The sequence below is a fragment of the Marmota flaviventris genome, chromosome 1, assembly GCF_047511675.1.
Source record: "Marmota flaviventris isolate mMarFla1 chromosome 1, mMarFla1.hap1, whole genome shotgun sequence".
In the NCBI taxonomy this organism is placed as follows: Eukaryota; Metazoa; Chordata; class Mammalia; order Rodentia; family Sciuridae; genus Marmota; species Marmota flaviventris.
In genome coordinates this window covers 188,088,118-188,110,660 of record NC_092498.1, presented here as the reverse complement: position 1 = coordinate 188,110,660, position 22,543 = coordinate 188,088,118, and the positions used below count along the sequence as shown (strand labels likewise).

The 22,543-nt window shown below is 36.6% G+C and overlaps 1 long non-coding RNA gene across 1 annotated transcript in view; it reads left to right on the top strand.

Moving 5' to 3' along the window:
• The window catches only part of LOC139705099 (uncharacterized), a 36,607-nt gene extending 25,874 nt beyond the window's left edge, over positions 1-10,733 (top strand). Inside the window, exons 2-3 of the long non-coding RNA XR_011706959.1 lie at positions 8,454-8,588; positions 10,422-10,733. This is a non-coding gene — a long non-coding RNA (uncharacterized lncRNA). The remainder of the gene's footprint in view (positions 1-8,453; positions 8,589-10,421) is intronic.
• The last annotated feature ends 11,810 nt before the right edge of the window (positions 10,734-22,543 follow it).

The following is a 22,543-nucleotide window of genomic DNA, read 5'->3' as shown; positions in this document are numbered from 1 at the left end:
GATTTACAAACCAATAATAATAATGAAAAGCAATGTGTTACTAATCTTTAGAAAAGAATAATTTACATTTTCCTATTTTCTTGTTTCTTAATGAAGGAGCCCTATCAGTGCACATGTGAAGTGAGAAGGCTGTTTTCTATTGACAGCCCATGACCTGCAAGTCGATCCCTTAGATATGGAAGCTTTTATCTTTAAAGCAAAAGTGAGACCTGGAGATAGTCCATGGTCTAGGTGTGAAACCCGAGATGTTTTATAACTAGCCATGGAGGCCCTTATAAGATTAAATATTTTATTATAAGAGAAGAGTGTGATTGTTATAAAACTGAAACAATAGAGAAACATATTTTTAAAAAGGGGTGCCATATCTTTTTTCTCTCTCTCTCTCACCTCACTGCCTTCAGGTACAGCATTCATCTAGGTAATGGACTTTCTCTCCTTTTCCAATGAAAGTATATGCTAAATGAATCATACTGAAATTTACTTTGTTCACCTAAAAGTATAATGTGGATATCTTATTTTGTTACTAATAGTAATCTATAACTTTAAACATTTTGAAATAAAAACTTCTGTGGTTAATGTTAAATTATTTTTACTTTTCATAATAAATACATTGTTGTGATAGAAATTAATGTATTACAGATGGGGCTAAAGTCCTTGTTAATCTTGCTTTAGATTTCAGTCCTCATCCTCAATATCTCTCCAGATCACCAGTGTGAGCAGTGTTGTAAATGTCATTCCTTATTACCTTCATTTACATGTCATTACTTACAAAATCATAACAATTAATGTATTGTGTTTTTGTGTATTTGTTTAGCCTAAATAGGATTTGATTATATAGTAAAGTTCTGCCATATCCTTTTTTACTTGACATTTTGTCCTAGAGACCAGTTCATGTAAATACATATAAACCTACCTTCATTTTTTTATTATTACTTTTTAGTTGTAGATTGACTCAATTTATTTATTTATTTGTTTATTTTTATGTGGTGATGAGGATTGAACCCAGTGCCTCACACATGCCAGCACGTGTTCTACCACTAAGCCACAACCCCAGCCCCTGTCTCCATTCTATAACTGAGATTATAGTACATTTAACTTAGCACCTCTCTTATTGATTAACATTTAGGTACTTTCTTTTCTTTTTTTAAATACTTACAAATGATGTTATAATTCTTTTTGCCGCAGTCTGGCTGGGCACAAAATCACGAGCCACTCACAGCCTTGTAGATTCAAACAGCAATTCTTTATTCCCGAACTGTCACCGGCACTCTACAGGCACGTTCTGGGCAAAATCCACACTCTCCACCGGGCTCTGAATCCCAAATACTCTCTGAATCCCGCGAGAACTCAACAGGAACTCAAGGCAACTGAGGCAGCAGGATACGCCCTATTCCCAGCAGGAATCACCTTAAACCTGGAACCACCCTAAACCCGGATCGCCCTAAACCCGATCCGCCCTAAACCCTGATCCACCCTAAACCCGGATCCACCCTGGTCCTTGAGCAAGGTCACCTTTCATGCAAAGTCACTGCAAATGACCTGGGTCCACAATGGAGAGTCCTTTCTCTAAGCAACATGGAGTAGGCTGACAAGGAAATTGCCATGTGTCGTACCTACTTAGCTATGGCTCTCAGCATCTTTTAATTCTTAACATAGTTCTTTATACATGATATATGTACCAAATATCAATTTTGTTAATACACTTAATATTACTATCTCCTACAAAACTTGTAGGTGATAACTAGCAAGCCAGACATTTTTATCCAACAGCTTTTAAAAGTATAGTAAAAGTTGTAATTTTGTCAATAAGTTTGACAAAATCAAAATGCTTTCTTTTTTGAGCAACAGGGAATTTAATGAAAAGCAGTATTACTAGATTGCAGACAGAGTGCAATTTTTTTTGGTTTTCATAAATCATGCTGACCTGCACAAATTTCAGTTCCATTCACAGTTTTCATCTCTTTACAGTATTGCTAGTACTCAATATTAAAACTTTTTATCAATCTAATAAGTATAGAATGCTATTATATTGAGTGTAGTTTTCAATTCCCTGATTTTTAGACTTTCTTAGTGTTTCTTAGTGCTTCTGTGAATGGCTTTTTTATATTCTTTGTCCATTTTTCTCTCATGGGATTTATCTTTTTCTATTGGTTTGTTGGTGTTCTTTGTATAATTTAGATACTAATCCATGGTCTATAAACATTGAAAACATTTTATTCAAATTTGTTGTTTTTCTTTGAACTTTTTTATATATTCTATACTTTGGATCCACATTATTCCCCAAAGAGTGATGTGTAAAAAGGCTTAGAGCCAGGTAGGTGCTGTTGGGAGGTGGTAGAAATTTTAAGAGGTAGAGTCTAGTAGAAAGTCTTTAGATAATTGGAAATGTACACTTAAAGTAGATAGTGGGACCCCAACCCCTTTCTCATGCTTTAAAGCCATGAAGTGAGCAGTTTTTGCCATCATGTGCTCCCATCATGATTTTCTGTTTTGCTCAAAGCCATGAGGCCAACCGACCATGGACTGAAACCTCTAAAACTATGAGATAATATAACCTTTTTTATCTTTATAAGTTGATTATTTCAGGTATTTTCTATAGTAATGGAAAGCTGACTAACACATGATATTTTGTGATACAGATTCATTTAAATTTTGATATTGTCAAAATTTTTGACATGATCATGAACAAAGTCTATGTTTTCTTTACTACAAGTTAAATAAAGCACCAAATTTTCTAGCTGTATTGTATACAAGTTTGCAGAAAAACAATTATCATGTTTTTGTACAATTATTATACACCAACATTGTGCTAAATATTCCCATGCTTTTATAGATAGGCAATACATGGTGTTAACACTTGGGGTGAGTAAGGCAAGATTCAAACTAACTGTAATTCATAATGCATGCCTTCACACAGGAATTGCTATCATGTATTAGGCATTTAAGAGATATTATCTCTCTGCTAGTAGTGTAGCAGTGGTTTATTTGGAAGAAACCAAGATTAAATGGGGCCTTCATAAATCCTGTAGAATTTGATATGTCTTGCTTTATGAAAGATTAAACTGGCCATAAATTATTTGATACTGTTTCCATTGAATCCGAGCTGGTTGTTGACTGCTTTGACAAATAGAATACGGCAGAAATGATTCCATGTCAATTTCAGATCTGGCCCTCTGGAAGCCTTAACATTGGTCTCTGGAAACACTTCACTTTGTGAAGTAGTAGTAGTCTAATTATCTTGCTGGAGAATGAGAGAGGGCACACAATGTGCCCAGCTCTCCAGCTGTCCTCACCAATGTTCCAGGCATGTAAATAAAGCTTTCTTGGATATTCCAGATCAGCCTGGCTGCCAACTGAATAGAAACCCTGGTGCCTGAATTCACAACCTAGAAAACTGAAATGTTGTCAACTAGTTTATGTTTTAAGTCACTAAGTTGGGCTGGGGATATAGCTCAGTTGGTAGAGTGCTTGCCTTGAACACATAAGGCCCTGGATTCAATCCCCAGCATCATAAAAAAATAAAAATAAATAAATAAAATAAAAATAAATAAATACATAAAAAATAAGTCACTAAGTTTTGGGATAATGTACCATGTAGCAGTATATAAATGGAACAAAAGCCAACATAAAAACATGATCCAAAAAGAAGAAAATGCTGCAGTTATAGCAGATTAATTCTTAAGATAACAGAGCTTACCATATGAATTTCTTGCAATGTGACTTTCATTAATTTTACAATAACAAAGAACCATTCTTTCAAATATATTTTTTGCATTATTTCCACATACTGCTTTCAAAGAAAAAAACATGATAACACAATCATCCAGAAATAAATAATAATATTATGCCCTAGAAATAACTAAGTGTTTTCAATCTTAAGCTTCAATCTTAATGCAGAGCATGAGAATCATGTCTTGACTCAGCCTGCGACTTGAATTCCAAATATTAGAATAAGAAAGAATGTAGAAAACTAGCTGGTGCAAGCTGGTAGAGTTTCTTATTTTGCATTTGAAATACTGCATCTGGGAGAGAGTGAGTGATTTGTTTAAGGACTCATGGATGATTAGCAGCAGAATCAGGAACAGAACTTTATTTTTTTTCTTCTTCTTCTAGAGCCATCTACCATACTGTGCCACTAGTCATGTTCAAAGACACATGAGCACAAAAAAAATGGCTTTAAAATTTCAGAGCTCAATCCTTTCAATGCTGTTCTAATTTGATTTCTAGGACCAAGCAACCATTAAAATTAGTGTAGTTTGCTAGTAAGTGAAAAAAAAATACTTCATGTTTTCTCTCATATATGGAATCTAGGGGGAAAAGAGGTGACACAAAAGTGGAGGGGAACTGTTAGGGAAGACGAAGGAGACCAGGAGGAGAGAGGAGAGGTGTAAGAAAGAATAATTAGGGAGGGTGGATACAACCAAAGTATGTTATGCACATGTGTGAAAATGTACATAGACTCAGTATTTTCTACAATTATTATGCATTAATGATTATAATAATTTTTTTTCAAAAAAATATGATTTTAGTTGTACAGCCAAGAAGTTAGCATCAAAGGTTTCTATAGTATTCAGATTTTTAATGTGGATGATGGCTACATAAGTGATCATGATACTATATACATTTAAAAATATAATCATACTTTATATTGAGGCATATGAAAAAATTCTGTATACTTTACTGATATTAATTATTCTGTAATTAAGAACATAAGAGTCTTATATGTATAACCATTATATACTATCTCCCTCTAACCTGGAAAAATGTTAACTGGATAAAAATTTCTAACAACCAAAATGCTTAACACCATCATTACTTTTTCACATTATTAATTGGTAATGATTTTGTAGCCATTGTATGATATGGAGATGAATATTGGAAGGGCTGGTAAAAGTTGAAAGACTGGTAAAAAATATAAGTATTTTTTTGTTTTTACAGTTAATGTGTAAATGATTTATGGATTAGAGTTCTAGGGGGAGGAGCGAATGGCATTCTGCTAGTTATCTACTGCTATGCAAAAATCTCCACTATCTTGGCATCTTGAAACAATGTGCCTTTAGTATCTCAGAGTTTCTGTGGATCAGGAACACGGGCACAGCTTAGGCAGATCCTTAAAGGTCCCATGGTATTGCAGTCAAGGTGTTGACTAGAGGCTTCATTGGGGAAGAATTGCTTTCAAGTTCACTCACAGCCTTGGCACAATTTATTCCTTGTGGCTGAGAGTTGAGGTGGAACTTTTTGCTGGCTATTGGCTGGAGGCTGTGGGGCACTCTTTTTTAAAAAATATTTTTTATTTGTTCTGATTAATTATACATGATAGTAGAATGCATTTTGACACATCATACAGAAATAAAGTGTAACTTCTCATTCATCTGGGTGTACATGATGTAGAGTTATAAAGGTTGTGTAATCATATATGCACATAAGGTAATAATGTTCAATTCATTCTACTATCATTCTTACCCCCATGCCCCCTTCTCTCCATTCACTCCCCTCTGTCCAGTTCAAAATGTGGAAGAGATTACACAAAGGCAGGAATATCACAAAGTGGAGATTATGGAGGGCCAGGTTGTCCATCATATGCACATACAGAAAGATGGGTGAGAGTTTAATGAAAGATCTATTTGCAAAGGTATAAGCAAGATTAAGAAAGGCCAAAAAGGAATTCTGAAGCATCTTGGGTCTTTTAATAACAGGGAGCCTTTATCACCCATGAGTTTAAAAGGATGGCTGAAGAATGGAAAATTTATCCCCAATGTATAGGGGGAAGCTGGCTGCCCAATAGAAGATACAGCTCTGATAAGAGAACATTGCCACGGCCAACTTCCAGTGTGGCAGAAAGGGAACCAGGGAAATAAATAATCAGCAATTTTGGGGGGACTTCTGGATGTCCCAAGGCCTTTCATAACTATTTTTCAATAATATTTTTACAGTAATATTGAGATAACTTTTGCCTTATTTTCTCATGAACGTGCAGAAGAGTTTTTCAGGGACTGCATAATGTGACATTGAAACAGATTAAATGTCACCATAATTTGGATCTAGAATGACCCTGAAAGGTCCATGTGCTAAAGGCTTTGGTCACCAATCTGTGGCACTATTGTGAAATAGTGGACCTTTTAGAAGGTGGGGCCTACAGCAAGGAAGTTAGATCACTGGGGACATTCCCTTCAAAGGGATAGTGGGACCCTGGCTCCTTCCCATCTCTCCTGTTTCCTGCTGCCCATGAGATGAGCAACTTTGCTCTGCCACATGCTCTCTGCCATGGTCTTCTACCTCATCACAGGCTTAAAAACAACAGAATTAACTGCTCATGGGCTGAAGCCTCTGAAACTGAGAGCCAAAATAAACCTTTCCTCCTTTAAGTTGATTTATCTCAGGTATTTTGTCACCATGATGGAAAACTGATTAGCACAAATACAGAAGCTGATATGAAAATCTGGCTGCCTTATATTAAGCCAGATATTCAAGAGATTTGCAAAAATATCAAACAATGTCAATTTAATCATAATTTATATGGGAAAATATAGTTATTTTTCAGAAAAGTATTACTTATATTAATGTACAATGGGCTTATAATTTTGAAGATGAATTAATGTCAATTTTTTAACTTCAGTTTTCATTGGTATTATCAACATACATAATTTTTGTTATAGTTTCTAAACTCAATAGACACAACTTTTCTCTCTTAAGAGTAGAAATGAGTTTCAAAAACAAACTCTTTGAGGCCTACTGCAATAATCTTTTCCTTCTTCCATTTTTCTAACTTTCTGCTAGTGGGTTCCATTGGTTGAGCAGAAGTAGAAGCCAGAAGAGGAGCTAACTTGGTTGATGTAGCCACAAACATCAGCTTTCTGCAACACAGAGCAGGGTAGATGAGGTTAGAGAATAGATGTTGAGAGCAAACACAGCACATCTAGCAGAGGTAATCTTTCTTGCTATGTTAGGTTTAACCAATAGCCTTCAAAATCCTAAGAAAATATACTGCTAAATAATCTTATCCTCTATTTTCTCCTATTTGAGGAATTGTACCGTAAAATGATCAAATGACTTGTCAGGCACATCAGTTTTGGTATTTCGGTCTCGCCATTAAGGAGACTCATGGGTTGCATAAAGGTTGTGTTTTTCATAGCGTTTTAGTCAGCTTTTTCACTGCTTCAACCTGACCAGAACAATTTAGAGAAGGAAAAGTTTACTTGGGGGCTCACAATTTCAAAGGTCTCAATCCATAGGCAGCAGACTCCGTTCCTCCAGGCTCAAGGTGAGACAGAACATCATGGTGGAGGAGTGTGGCAGAGGGAAGCAATTCACATGATGATCAGACAGCAGAGAGAAGACTCCACTTACTAGATACAAAATATATATCCCAAAGGCACACCCCTGGGAACCCACCTCCCCCAGCCATATCCTACCTGCCTTCAATTATCACTCAGTTAATTCTATCAGGGAATTAATTCACTGATTGGGTTAAGGCTCTCATAACACAATCATTTCACCTCTAAACCTTGCATTATCTCATACATGAGATTTTGGGGAGACACCTTATATCCAAACCATAACACATAGACTTCAGAAAATAAGAGGTAAATCTGTATTTTGTATAGTAACTATGGAAACATTAAAGCTTCCAGTTAATGGAATTCCAGTGCCTTGTGTCTGAGCCATTTGGCACCCTTGACAGATCTCTCTCCATGTATTGATGAGGCTGGTAAGCGCCTCAGAAAAAGGTCTCTGACTCTGACCCAGCATTTCATGCCTCTACTTCCTGTCTTCTTAAGCTTTGTGCTTTGTCTCAGTTATGACTTTCCTTTTACCTAACTTCTACCCTTATCTCTCTATTGGCTTCACACAGTAGGCTCTGGGTCAACTCTGATTTATTCAGTGTTCATTCTTCACTCTGAGAACTGTAGGACATGGGAATTGAGACTTATTCAGAGTTCTGCAGCCCCATCTGCCTGGTGTGAGAGCTTAGATGACTTGGGATAGGGTCAGATCACCAAGATTGGCCACTGCCTGAATAAAAGATCCTCAAGACACTTTACCTTTTGTTATTAATCTCCAATCCCTAATAAAACTCCTAATAGGTTTGAGAAATTTTGTGAGATTTGGAAAGGTGAAATAAGAATTTTGACCTTTCCTTCCTGTAAATAAATAATAACTTACCAATATGTATTTCTATCTCTTCAGAGATGTAGGTAATCTATCAGTTTCCAGGACCTGGTTAGCCTTGAGAAAAATAAAAAAGCAAAATTTCTGACTTTATACCATTGTTCAGATTTTGTCCTTTAAATGCCAGTGCTGTTTGAGGAGGCTTGCTAGGCTTTCCTGCCCATCCTACTAAACTTTGTGCATTAGTAGGAGGTTGTTTTATTGGAATTTGTTATTGTCTTCATATCTCCTTTTTTCTAATATTCTGGGTTTGATGATGTGATATTCTGTTCTTTGTATCTTAGGAGGAGATTTAGGTAGCCTAGTGACCCTATACCATGGATCAAAGATACACTATAGATTAATGTGGAAGAAGAAATCCAGATCATGCTTCCTGTGAAACAATGTTGGAATTCTGCATTCACAGTTGGAAAGCAACAGTAAGTTAATAGGAATAAACATAAAATAGAAATTGGAGAAGGACTGGCTTTCTGTGATGAAATAGTAAAATCTCTGTAGTTGAAAACAGTACTTTGCTTGGGCCCCTCAATGTTCTCTCTCAGACACCATTTGGGACAAAAGGATGAGGCTCAGAGTTGTCAACACAGTTCTCTGTCAGTAAGAATTTGCCCACATCAAGTAAGCACAGCCTAAGATTGCTTATCTATTTGTAAGCGTCTGTGGTTTGGGGGCCTCAGATTTTCCCATGATCTTCATACTCTCTCTTGATCATTTTTATCTTGAATCTTCTATTCTAAGACAGTATAACTAATAATATACACTCACTATATAACTTTGACCTTGTCCCAACTTTTCTTTTGGCCTTATCCCAACTTTTTTTTTTTTTTTTTTTTGCTTAAAAAATTTGGTTCTCATGTATCATCAAATCTCTTCTTTTTGGAACTTTTTAATTGCCATGTTGTACTGATTCACTGTCTAGAGCTTGGTATACACAATTCATGGCTCCATCCTAAGGCTATAGTAGAAAAGTTGGTTCAGCTCTGTTTGGTTCTACAGACAGAGTGCTAAATCTAGCTTCAAGCCCAGTGTTCTAGAACCTACCAATTACTAGGTATTCCAAAAATACTTGTTGAATGAATGAATAAATAAATGAATAAAAACTAGTCTTTATGCTTTCAGAATGTAAAAATAAAACCCTCAAGATTCTTTTTAGCAATAATATATTTTAATAACACCGTTATAAGCCATGTTGCCTTAAAAAGAGAGCTTACATCTTTGTATGTGGATATTTTTGGTTTGTCTGAAAATAAAGCAAAGCATATGCAAAGCAGAACAGCAGTAGGTAACAGCCATCTTCAAGTCAGTGCAAAAACACACACAAAAAAAACAAAGGTGTTATCAAATTTAATGTTCAAATAATAAACATCCAGTAAAATGTTTTAAGTAAATCTCAGAGGCTCACAAATAATAATGCATAATCTACATTTAAATTACCTATGTAATGTTGCACTTTGCATTTATGAGAGGTTTGATTCAACAGACTCAATTTATTACTCAATATGCAAGAATAGGATTCCCAGTTTTTGTGCCATAAATTTGATCTCAAGGAAAGAAATAAGTATACTTTTACATTTTGGTTCTATTCTCCTTTGGTACAAAGTGATTTCTCTTGGAGGAGTGAAGGCTAGATCTTACTTCCAAGTTTTCCTGCAATTAGGCTGTTGCAGATGGGTATTTGAGTAGCTGTCATCCTTTTGTGCCAAAGGCAGACATTGCAGCATTTCTTTCCCTAATGAGAATAGATTTATCAATACAGATTTTCAGTTGCTATTATCTGATGCCCCCAACTTAGGCCATTGCTTAACTGAGGAGAAAAATAATTTGCCAACTACTGGTGTCCATCTCACATTGTAATTTTGGTAAAAGTTATTTATCTCTTCCAAAGCACCGTTTTTGCCCAATATTGACCAGTTCATATGTTTTTGAGCATGGCCTTCTGAAGAGTTTTCTATCTTTAGCAGAGCTTAGTCATGAGTATTTTTTGTCTGAGGTCAGAAGTCATCCTTGGCCCCTTTAAAGCCTAGATGCAATGTGAACCTAGATCCACCTGTGGGAGAGAATAGAGAAACAGTACCTTAGCTGCTCCAGAGTTTTATCTGGGCCTATATGTGTGTCCACCTTCCCTCTTCTTGCTCTAAGTTACTACCAAGTAATCCTAGGCTTTATCTTGCCCATGACACTCTTGGATACAGGGTTTTCAAGGGCTCTGGCCATGTTGCTCCTGTCTACCACTGAATGCACAATTCCCACAGGTGCCCAGGATGGAGTAGGTGCTCAGCAAATGATAGCTGAAGGAAAGAAGGAAGAAAAGAAAGAATACAATCAGCAGATTCTCCACTATTGATGTCCTCCCTTTCTGGAATCTATACATTCTAGCTTTGTTTACCATTATTACTTAGGGTACATGATTCCATATTCCCTACCCCTGCCCCTGACCTGTTTATCTTGATGTCTATTTGACCCTGTTGGGCTCTTGATTTGCCATATTTAGCTTCTTGACATTCTGAGGAGTGTGGACAGTTTTTCAGGTATAAACATGTATTAATTGGATGCTTTCTACTTGGAGTATCAAAGAATCCTCACTCGACTGCTTTAAATGATTAGAATTATTTCATGCAATAAATAAAGTTATAAAAAATCTGATGGAGAAGTAGATTTTTAAAAAAATAAAAGAATTTCAAAGACCAGGCATCTCAGTGTAATTAGAGCTCTGCCTCTCTTAGGAGATCTCATGCCCTGCCATCTGCTGCATTAGCTTTGCTCTCTCAGTAGCTCCCCTCATTGCTGCAAGATAGTTGCACAGTTCCAACATTTCATCTGGACATGACAAAATCAGTGGCTAAAAGTAAACTGACTTTTTGTGTATTTTCCACGACCCCTGGCTGACTTTGCTTCATGTCTCACTGGTCAAAACTGAACCACCTTCTCAGAGTAAGAATGACATGACTGATCTAGACCAGGCAGGACCCTTCTGAGGGGCCAGGGTGGCCAGCCTCCCTTGAAATACATGGTACATGCAAATTGAAGTGCTATAAACAAGTAAGAAAGGAATGGCTATTGGGAAGATAATGGTCTAGTTTGGGTTCCTAAAACTATGTATAGTGGATTATTTAGGAAATGCTAGGAAGGTAGGGAAGTGAGAGAAGGAAAGGAAAGCAGTTCATGAAGGGTACATTGTAAATCAAGTTGCTAGAATGGGCAACTGAAATTTAATGCAGCTGGGGAATTCTTAGAGTTGCTGGGAATCAGTGGAGACATTTCCTAACCAAGTTGTAAGAAACTGGAGCATTCATCTGCCAACTTCCATCAACCATTGGCTGAAGGGTTACTCCAAGTGGTGTTAAACCCCCCAGCACTTCTAGTCTGTGCTACATACAGGCCTAAAGAAAGCCCTTGGGCAGAGTCACAGGCTGTACTGTTGGACAGTGCCTACAGGATGTAAGTAGGCAGAGCACAGATGACATCTGTTACAGCCAACAGCAGGCTTGGCTACTAACTTAAGCTGTTTACATTTATAATTTCATCTTCAAACTTTTAGAACTACAATGCCAGGCCCCAGACTAATCTAAAATAAATGGAACTTTCATCATAGCATGTGCCTTATAAATACAAACAGTTGTACCAAGTGGGTAGCAGAGATTTTTCCGAATGAATTCCATGTTTGTGATCACCCATGAGACCCAAATGTCAACTTTGTGAACAAGTGGTGGCAGAGGGGTGCCTGCAGGGAAGTCTGCACCAGATTCTTCTCCATTTTTAATTCCTTGTTATAATGCTTGTGTTTTTTTTTTTTTTTAATCAAGGCAGAAGACTTTCAAAGGAAATAGCTTTTTAAAAAGAAGTGTCCTGAGTAACCCTGAAGATCTTAAAGAGTCAGAATTTTTTTAAAACTAGAGAAGTTCAGCCAGGCACAGTGGCCGACACCTGTAATCCCAGCAGCTTGGGAGGCATGGAATAGATGCCCTCTCATAGTCCTAGGAAGGACCCAATTCTGCCCGCTTTTAGCCTCCAGAACTGTGAAAACACATTTATGTTGTTAAAGCCCCTCAGTTTGTGGACCTTTATAATGGTGGCTCTCAAAAAAATGAATGCTGGGGCTGGTAAAACTTGGAAGCAGGGCTGGGGCTGTGGCTTAGAGGTAGAGCGCTTGCCTACCATGTGTGAGGCACTAGGTTCGATCCTCAGCACCATAAAATAAATGAATGAATATATTGTGTCCATCTACAACTAAAAAAAAAATTTTAAAAATGAATAAAAGTGTCTCTGGTATCCTTATGATGACTTCTGTTTAGAGCTGGTATAGTCACCAATGAAGTCCTCTGAAAAAGAGGCTGCTTTAGAAGTGGGTAGTTTTTTGTGGTCCTGGTCTTTTAGCACCAGTGATAAATCACAACAATTTGGGTCACTTATTCTAGTTGCAGAAATGAATGAGACTCTGTGAATGTATATTTCAGGAACAGTCAACCAAATTTTTCAGGACCGAAACCACTTGCACTGAAAAACATTGCTACAGTGATTGCTGGAGATCTTCAATGAGTTTCCTTTTTCCTTATGAAATTCCATAAAATTCGCCTTTTTTTGTGCCTGACATCATTTGCTTAATGAGGTCAGTTAGACCACAGGTAGAAAACGGGTACAAGCAAAAGAAGGAGAAAGTTGTTTTTTTTTTTTTAATTTTTTATATTTTTTATAAGTAGTTGGACACAATATCTTTACTTTATTTACTGATTTTTATATGGTGCTGAGGATCAAACCCAGGGCCTCGCACGTGCTAGATGAGCGCTCTACCACTGAGCCACAATCCCAGCCCAAGAAGGAGAAAATTTTAAGTTTCCTTGCCAAGAAGATGGGATGCTGAGGGCGGGCTGTAGGATTGTGTTTTGAAATGGCATTTGAGAATCTTTATTGTTTAATTCATTTTTATAATATTGGAATACTGGGTGTGTACCAGGCAGCACACAAAGCTCCTTAGTTTTAATACTCTCTGGGAAGTCAATTGGTTATTATTATTTCTTTTTTTGTGAATGGCAATAGAAGACTCAGAGAGGTTAAGTCATTTGTCCAATCTCATGAAACTCATAAAGGATCAGGACTCACATCTGGCTCTGTCTTGCTCCAAAGATTTCTGCTCTTTTTACTTTAAGTCTCCTGTCTCTTTATCCCATTGCAGTTTTCTACTGAAAAGCTAACTTTGTTTTTAGTTTCATTAGAGCCAGTTGCAGGCATCAGCTGTTGTAGGAAACATTCTCACAGGATATGAGAGAGTAGACCAAATGAATTCTCAGAATCTTTCCAAATTCAAAGAATTTAGAGTACTGTAAGAAGTGCTAGAGGCTATTTGGTATCAGGGACTTAAACAGAATGGATAGAGGTATGAGGCCCACTGACTGGGCCCTCATCTTTATTCTTCTCCCTTTAACAGAACATCCTCAAATTGTAGCCAGTGCAAATTTTGAAAGACATGAATCAGATCCTGTTGCTCCCATGCTTAAAAGCCCCTAGTGGCTTTCATCTGGACTACAACACCCAAAGGGGTCATTATTCATAATTAAACTGGGTTAAGGAGCACTATCTGGGATAGTCATGGACCTAGCTGGATGTGAGGTCACTCTTCCTCCAAGATCCAACAGATTTGTCATCTATTCATTTCTTGGGCATCACCCCTTTACACCTGCCTTCAGCCACTCTTTCTGACCACACTGGCCTAATTTCTGGGCCTTGAACACAAGCTCACCTTGTTTCTGCCACAAGCTGTTTGTCCTTCCTGTTCTTTCTGTGTGGAATGTTCTCTTTGGACCTCCAGATGACTCCTCCTTTCTCTTCTGTTTAGATCCTGATTCAAATATTTTTTTTCTCAAGAAAGATCATCCTCGACCACCAAACTTAGAGTGCCCCCTGCTCCTTCATTCATTCATTCTCTTCTGTGGCACTCTGTTTCTTCCTAGTGGTTGGTAGGTATTTATTTGTATTTGTTTTTATGAGTTTATTGTTCGAATCCTCCCCTGGAGGGCGGAAACTGTCTTGCTCACTATGTTGGCACACAGCATTTTCTCAAAATTTAAATGTTGGTTAGCTGACTGCTTTGAAGAAACAGCGGCCATTAAAATAACTTGCACGTCTATAAAAATGGATATGCATTTGCATGGAGCATCAGTATCTATCCACTGTCCATTCTGATGTCCTACCATTTTTTTTTCTTCTGATGTCCTACCATTAACAAGCTTTAGCTCCTGTCTCCCGATGTCCTTATTTAGGGGACTTCCTTCCTCTCTGTGTGTTTTTTCTTCTCCTTGTCCTGGGTCTGCAACCCCACAGGGATTTCTTCACTTTTCTAGACCAGGATGGACACGATATCCTATATGTCTGTTATAATAACACCCATTACATGTTATAATCATTATCTAGTTGCTTCTTTTTCTGTTAGACACAGCTCCCTTTCTGATACAGCTCTGTCTTTTTAGTGGACTTCTGCATTCTGAAACCTGGGATGCTGCCCATCGTGTAGCACTTGCTTAGTGAATGAATGAATACACAAATGTGCTGGTCTCAGTATATATGCTTCACCCTGGCACTCTCTTGGATTTTTACATCTTTGCCTTTATCCTAAAAATATAACAGTTCCGCACAGCAGGCAGCAGCACAGGATTTATCACCACTCCTGATTCATTCTCAATTTCTAGATGTTAGGGTATCCTGCTGTCCACAGCATCAGTGCTAAGCTAAAAATCTTCAGCCTCTTATTAGCTCTCAACATCTAATGAGTCACCACATGTGGTACTTGTTTAAAACTGTCTTGCTTTTTTCCAGTGCCCAGTGCCAGATATCTGTTCTCTTGTCCCTTTAACAGAAAATCTCCTTATTGCCATCATTATGGTCAAAATTGGTGAACATACCTGCTGTCAGATTTTAATGGATCTCATGGTGTGCAATCAGTGTTGTTTGAGATCTCCACTTTCAGAATTAGAATATTGGTATATCATATTTTCTCTGGCATAACAACTCTATGGCACAGAGAAATTGATATATCGTTCCGGATATGCTGGCCAACTGATCAAGTGTTTATATGGAAGCCAAGATCCTGGGCATAAATGCACACTTCACATTAGACAGCCGTACCACAAATGACAATGGAAAATGGGTTTTAGTAGTGTAAACTTTCAATTATTAGCCTTCCTTGATTTGTATCGATAATAGGACTTCTAATTCTTTAAGGATATATTTGTATATATAATACAGAAACCATCTACCATCAATTCCATGGAGAAACAGTGTAAGAGCTCTGTACCAGGACTGCATGAGGTCATATCTCAGTTTCCACAATAATATCTATATGATGTAAGGGAGAGTGTTAGTTTCCTCAACTGAAAATACAGATGATAGTAGTAGATACTTCCTAGTGCTGTTGTGCAGGTGACATACCTAACACAGGGCTTGACATTTACTAAACACTATTTCTATCAACATCAAAATCATCATCATCGTTATCATCACCACCACCATCACCAATCATCATCATTGTGTTCTGATTATTACCCTGTCAACACAGGAAAAGAAATGAAAAGTTCATCTAGAAGGTTTTTTTTTTTTTCGTGTGTGTGTGTGTGTCTGTGTGTGTGTGGCAAAACAAATCAAATTGTAATTATTACCAAAATCACACTTGCATTTGCCTAGGATTGGTCATGCTCAGAAAAGGGAGGGATTATGAAGGTCATCCTTCAGACTTGAAATCTGTTTAAAAAGTCATTACAGTAGATTGTCCTGCCATAACTCATGTCCCTGTACTATGCTGCTTACCTATTGCCCCTCCACAGTATCCTGTTTTGGCAGATCACAATCAGTACACGACTTGTTGTAATTGCTATGTATCCGTATCATGAACTTAAGGAGATATTCTGAATAAGTTTTTTTAAACACCACATAATTAACACATAATACTTGTAATAAATTTAAAGAATACAAAAGAGAATTAAAAATTATAATCCAAGTCAAACAAAAATTTAAAAAAAAATAAACAACTTGCCAAGCTCTATTGCAGTAATTACCATCGATGGTGTGTATTGGAATACCCTCTTTTAGGTCTCCTCTCCACCCCATCTCTCTCTTTCACAGGCATACACACACGTGGTGCGCACACACACACACACACACACACACACACACCATATGTGTGAAAAGCACATGTAGTAGTTTTTATATTTTTGCTTTAAAAAGAAACATTATGATCATATATCTTAAAAAACATATTGGACAATTTTATATCAATCAAGAACTAAAAAATGATTCATCCTTCTTCTTTTTAAAATAGTTGCGTTATTATCTTTGTGTGTTTAGAGGGCTGTCACATTCCTGTAAGAATTCTGATTTCTGTGAAAATTCCATGATGTGAGGAGGCTCAAGTAGCAATGTCAAGAGACAGCTTTTGTATGGAGGAATGTCAAGGTGCCAGATATGAGTGAAGCATTTGGGAACTTCCAGCCCGGGATAGCCACTGGCTATTGTAGCATAGGATTGGCCACAGCCTAATATCACATAGAGAGGAAAGATTCCCTATATTTCCAACCCACAGAATTGTGAGAACTAATCAGTTATGCCGTGTTAAGGCACAAGTTTTGGAATGGTTAATTAGACATAAATAGATGAGTGAATTGTATAGATACACTATGATTCATTTTGCTGGTATTCTATTAAGAACTATAGGCACTGGTACTTGTTTTGTTTGGGGTTGGTGGACTTGTCTTTTTTTCTTTTTTGAATAAGATTCAATAATCCATTATTCTGTAGATATGTTTGCAACTCATGTCAGTATTTCCATAATATATAATTCCTTCTGGTGAAATTGCTGGGTAATTGAGTATGTGGATTAAACATGTAGATACTGTCATAATGTCTTTTCCTAAAGGTTATATAGAGTTACACTTTTACCAACAGTTATGTTGTTAATCTCATTGCCTGTTTCTCTACATTTTTACTAATACTTTGTTATTAAGCTTCTAAATTACTACCACCATATCTCATTGTTATTTTACTAAAGTCTTTATTAGTGGGTTAAATATCTCTACATAAGTTTAGCACCTAATTTATCTCATCTGGTGCTATTTTTAATTGGGTTGCTTATTTTTCTCATTGTTGATTTGTATTAAGCATTTTGTATTAAGGATATTAGCCATTTGTCTGAGATAAGTATTCAAAATATTTTATTTCAATCTATTGATTCAAGTCATCTTTGTTTATAGTAGCTTTGAATAACAAAAGTAACAAAATTGTGTGTACTCATGTCTTAGAAATTTTCCTTCATAGTTTCTATATTCCTTGGAAAACGTTTTATTGTCTTATTCATAGTAAGATTATAAATCTATTTTACTATAATGTCTTACATTAAAAAATGATTCATGCTGGGCATGGTGGCACAGGCCTGTAATCCCAGCATTTTGGGAGGCTGAGTCAGAGGATGGTAAGTTCAAAGCCAGCCTCAGCAATTTAGTGAGGCACTAAGCAATTTAGCAAGACCCTGTATCAAAATAAAAATAAAAGAGGCTGTGGATGTGACTCAGTGGTTAAGTGCCTCTGGGTTCAATCCCTGATACGGAAAAAGAAAAAAAAATTTGAATATTTATATTTCTTCAACTTTTGTGGATGGTATGCAATAAATCTATAGTATTTTTTTCCCAAAGTAGGTAAGACTATTTATTGAATTTTGCCTTTGCTTTTGTTGTTGTTGTTGTTTGTTTGTTTTTAAAGTGAATAAGTCCTGCATGTAATACAGATTTGATTCTAGATTTTTTTCCTGGTGATCCCATCCCCCCCATTTATATGATAGCATGATTTTTAAAATTGCGTTTTTCTTTCAAGTATAATCATTCTTCCCACTCAAAAAATTTGAAATGAGTAAATTCAGATGTGTTAAAACAGTAGGTTTGTGTATTTGTGTATATAAATATGTAAAATGTATTAACACACGTTTAAAATTTTGTAAAATGAAATGTATACAAATTACATTTCATTTTGGAACCATAAGGAGAAGCTCTAACAGCAAAACAAGCAATATCCGAAACCAATAGCAATTTTAAAGGTTACCCTGACAAAATATTTTTGTGATGTCACATAAAATCAATCTTAAATTTCATATCCCAAGGGCTCCAGACCCTCTCTTCCTGCTTTCCCAGACTTCCAGTCGCATAAAAGCCAATGAAAATGTCAAACTAGAGGAAAAAGAAAGCAGATTAGAGTTGAGAAGATTAAAGTTGGCTGGGTAGGAAGAATGCCAAGAATTGTGTTACCCAAATTCTGATGATAAACCTGTTTAATGGGTAAAGTAAAACAATGTACTAGAGTTCTTTTCTATGGAGTAACAAAAGATTTTCAGCTCCTCCCGATTCTAAACTGGGGATGGTCTTTTTCAATTTTTAAAAACATCTTATTTTTATTTTGATAGTTCACATGGTTAAAGGCTGGCATGTACACACTTAGCATTGTTCTACACAACTAAAATGAGTCTGTTCCTCATGTAAGTAAATGCTCAAACTCTTCCTAGCTTTTGATGCAGCCCTACAATCTGCTTGGATTTTTTCTTTTTTGATGGTTGTGTTAGGTTTATGCCAGGATGTGGCATGTGTTCTTGGCTTGCTATGATAAAACCATGTACTAAAATCTAGTTTCCTAGAGCAATGCAGAAGTGTTATAACAAGTTCTCTGACAGATACATTGATCTTAAGCAACCTGTAAAAACTGAGTGGGAGAGGCATACAGCCTGGAGCTGCAATGGCCTGAGTGAATTCTACCCTTGAATTTGTGGGCATGAATTTAAGAACTGTTGTTGACCAATAAATGCACCTTTAGACTTGAAAAAACTCAAAACTAAATGGACTTAAATATCAATATTTTATATATGAAAAAATGTTCAACATCTCCAGCAATTAGAGAAATGCGAATCAAAACTACTCTAAGATTTCATCTCACTCCAGTCAGAATGGCAATCATCAAGATTGCGCAGTGGCATGTGCCTATAATCCCAGCAGCTCCGGAGGCTGAGACAGGAGGATAGTGAGTTAAAAGCCAGCCTCAGCAAAGGTGAGGCACTAAGCAACTCAGTAAGACCCTGTCTCTAAATAAAATGAAAAATAGGGCTGGGGATGTGGCTCAGTGGTTGAGTACCCCTGAGTTTAATCCTCGCTACCCTCCCCCACCCTCAAAAAAAAAAAGAATACAAGCAACAATAAATGTTGGCGAGGATGTGGGGGGAAAGATACACTCATACATTGCTGGTGGGACTACAAATTGGTGCAACTACTATGGAGAGCTATATGAAGATTCCTCAGAAAATTTGAAATGGAATCACCATTTGACCCAGGATCCCACTCCTCAGTTTATACCCAATGGACTTAAAATCAGCATACTACAGTGACACAGCCACATCAGTGTTTATAACAGCTCAATTCACAATAGCTAAACTATGGAACCAACCTAGGTACCCTTCAACAGATGAATGGATAAAGAAAATGTGATATATATATATATATATATATATATATATATATATATATATATATATATATACACACACACACACACACACACACACACACACAATGAAATATTACCCTTAAAGAAGAATGAAATTATGGCATTACCCATAAATGGATGGAGCTGGACAATATCATGCTAAGCGAAATAAGCCAATTTCCCAAAATCAAAGGCTAAAAATTTTCTCTGATATGCAGATGCTAATTCACAATGCAGGGGGTGGGGCTAGGTAAGAATAAAGGTACTTTGGATTAGACAGAGGGGAATGAAGGAAGGGGAATCGGTACCAGGGTAAGAAGGATAGTAGTATGAATTGGACATTATTGCCCTATGAACATATATGATTATAGGATTGGTGTGATTTCACATCTTGAACAACCAGAAGAATGAGAAGTTATACTCCATTTATGTATGATATGTCAAAATGCATTCTACTATCATGTATAACTAATTAGAACAAATAAAAACATCAGCATTTAAAAAGTTTGATATTAGTTGTGCCTTCCTCCCTTTTTTAAAACAAATTCTGACATTTTCTCTTTATTAACAAAATGTAACTTGAAAGGAAGAAAAAAATTATTCATTATTCTACTATCAAAAGCCAACCTTTGGAGCTGGGGCTGTGGCCCAGTGGCAGAGCACTTGCCTAGCATGTCTGAGGCATTGGGTTCTATCCTCAGCACCACATGGAAATCAACAAATAAAATAAAGGCCTTCTGTCCACACACAACTAGAATTGTTTTTTTTAAAAAGCCAACCTTTGTTTAAAAATTTTCTGTATGTTTTTAAAGTCATGTACCTTGTTTAGATGTTTGTGTTCCCACTTGCAGTAAATTGTAGTATGTTCCCCTCTGTACTCACAATCACTTTCTAACCAATAGGGGGTGAAAAAGAGGATATTAACATTTTTCTATTATCTTGAGCTTTTTGATATGTTAAAATAATAAAGAGGACATAAGCTCCAGGTTCAGAATTATTTCCTAAAGGAAATACTATATGTGCCACCTCTCTTCATGTCTCAACTCCCAAAGATCAATGTTCTGTAATTTTTCTATAAGTTAGGGCCCAATTCAAATGGCATCTTACTTGCCTCAATTGTTCAGGCCACTAGTTCTAGAAATAAACCTACCTTCTCTGAATTCTTTATCTTTTTAAAAGGGCATTTATTACTTTATATTTCATGTTTTACATTCAAACATATATTCTCTATTATGTATAAATTTCTTGAGGATAATGTATTCACCAAGGTTCATCTGGTTGCAAGGGCTAAAATTATAGATAATATAATGTCTCAGAACACTGAGAAGTCTAATAGGTTTCAGGCATGGCTAGAGCCAGAGCCTCAGTCTCTGACTCTTCCTTCACCTCTGCTTATCTCAACTTGCTTTTTTCACATCCTTTTAAGTTCCTTTTGAAAAAAAAAATCCCTTTCTTAATAAATTTGCAATGATATTGCAATTAAAGCTGTTACTGGTCTATCTTAGATGACTTGTCTGTCCTGAGTCTATCCCTTTGGCCCACAGGAAACAGCATGTGAATTGGTTGACCTGAGTCATGCATCCAACTCAGTGGCTAATCACAGACAACAGAAAGAAAAAAAAAAAAAAAGCAGAAAGTGAGGCAGTAGTGATGAGAAACTTATTTGATTTACACCTTTGAGTATCTACCCCATGGTTCTGGGACAGTGCCTTGTCTCTAGAATCTGTTCAAATATTTGCTAAATGAAATGCCCATATCCATTAATCACCTTCTAACCAATAGGGAGTGAGAAGGAGGGTAACCTTTTCCTGTTATCTTGAGCTTTTTGATTTGGTAAAGTCATAAAGAGGACACAAACTCCAGGTTCAGAGTTGTTTCCTAAAGGAATGCCATTAAATGGGATTTTTGTAAAAGGAAAAGAAAACTTGAAGGGAATAAGGAAATAGATTACTTTATCAATAGTAAACAAGGAAAGAAAAAAAAAGCAGGGAGAGAAAGAGACATTTATTTGCTACTGCAAAAAAAATGGAGAACTTTCATTTGCAGACCCTGCCTCCTGCCCCTCTCTGGGTTCCCTTTCTACTTTCTCTATGCGCGGGAGCCTGATCTGTATAGGTGGCATCGATAGTTTTCTCTGCTCTTTGGTTTCCAGATGGGTTTGCCTAATGGGAGACATCTGCAGAAAATCAGAAGGCAGGGAAAGAGAAGGGTTAGGGTGTTTGTTCCTCTAACTTCTATATTTTAAGGTCGTGTGAGTGGGCTACAAGTCTCTTACAAAAGCCAAAAGTTCATTTTATAATGCTTCCTCTGTAGATTCCATCATGATTTCTGCCTTTGTCCTAGGAACAAACTTCATGACTGAGAGTGGACAGTAAGACTTGAAGTTGGTTTCCTGACAACTGTGGAAACCTGTCTCTATAGTTTGTAAAACTTGCCCCTTTAAAGTTACCATTGATGGTTATTTTCATGGAATTTTATTGGTACAGAATTTTTTTGTTTTTGTTTTTGTAAGAATGCAGAACACTCTTTTAAGTCCAATAGTTTCATGATGTTCATGAATTTTAATATTTTAAAAGCTAGAGTTTTGCTTCAAGATACTAGGCTGGCACAAATCCCTCAGCCCTTTACTTAGACACAGGCTTTTACCCAATGAAGTAATGCTAGAGGCAGAAGAAAATGTTTGGTTAATCATCACTGTATCCAATGAACCCATTTTAAAGGAATTAGCTGACCAATTCCAGTTGCATATGTCTCAAAAGACAAAGCAATTGGGTTGGAAAAAGAAAAGAAGTGTCTCTATCACTCCCATTAAAGCAAGTTAATATTAACATATTTCAAATGGCTCTCTGCAAGCATTGTTATCAGGTACTAGTCT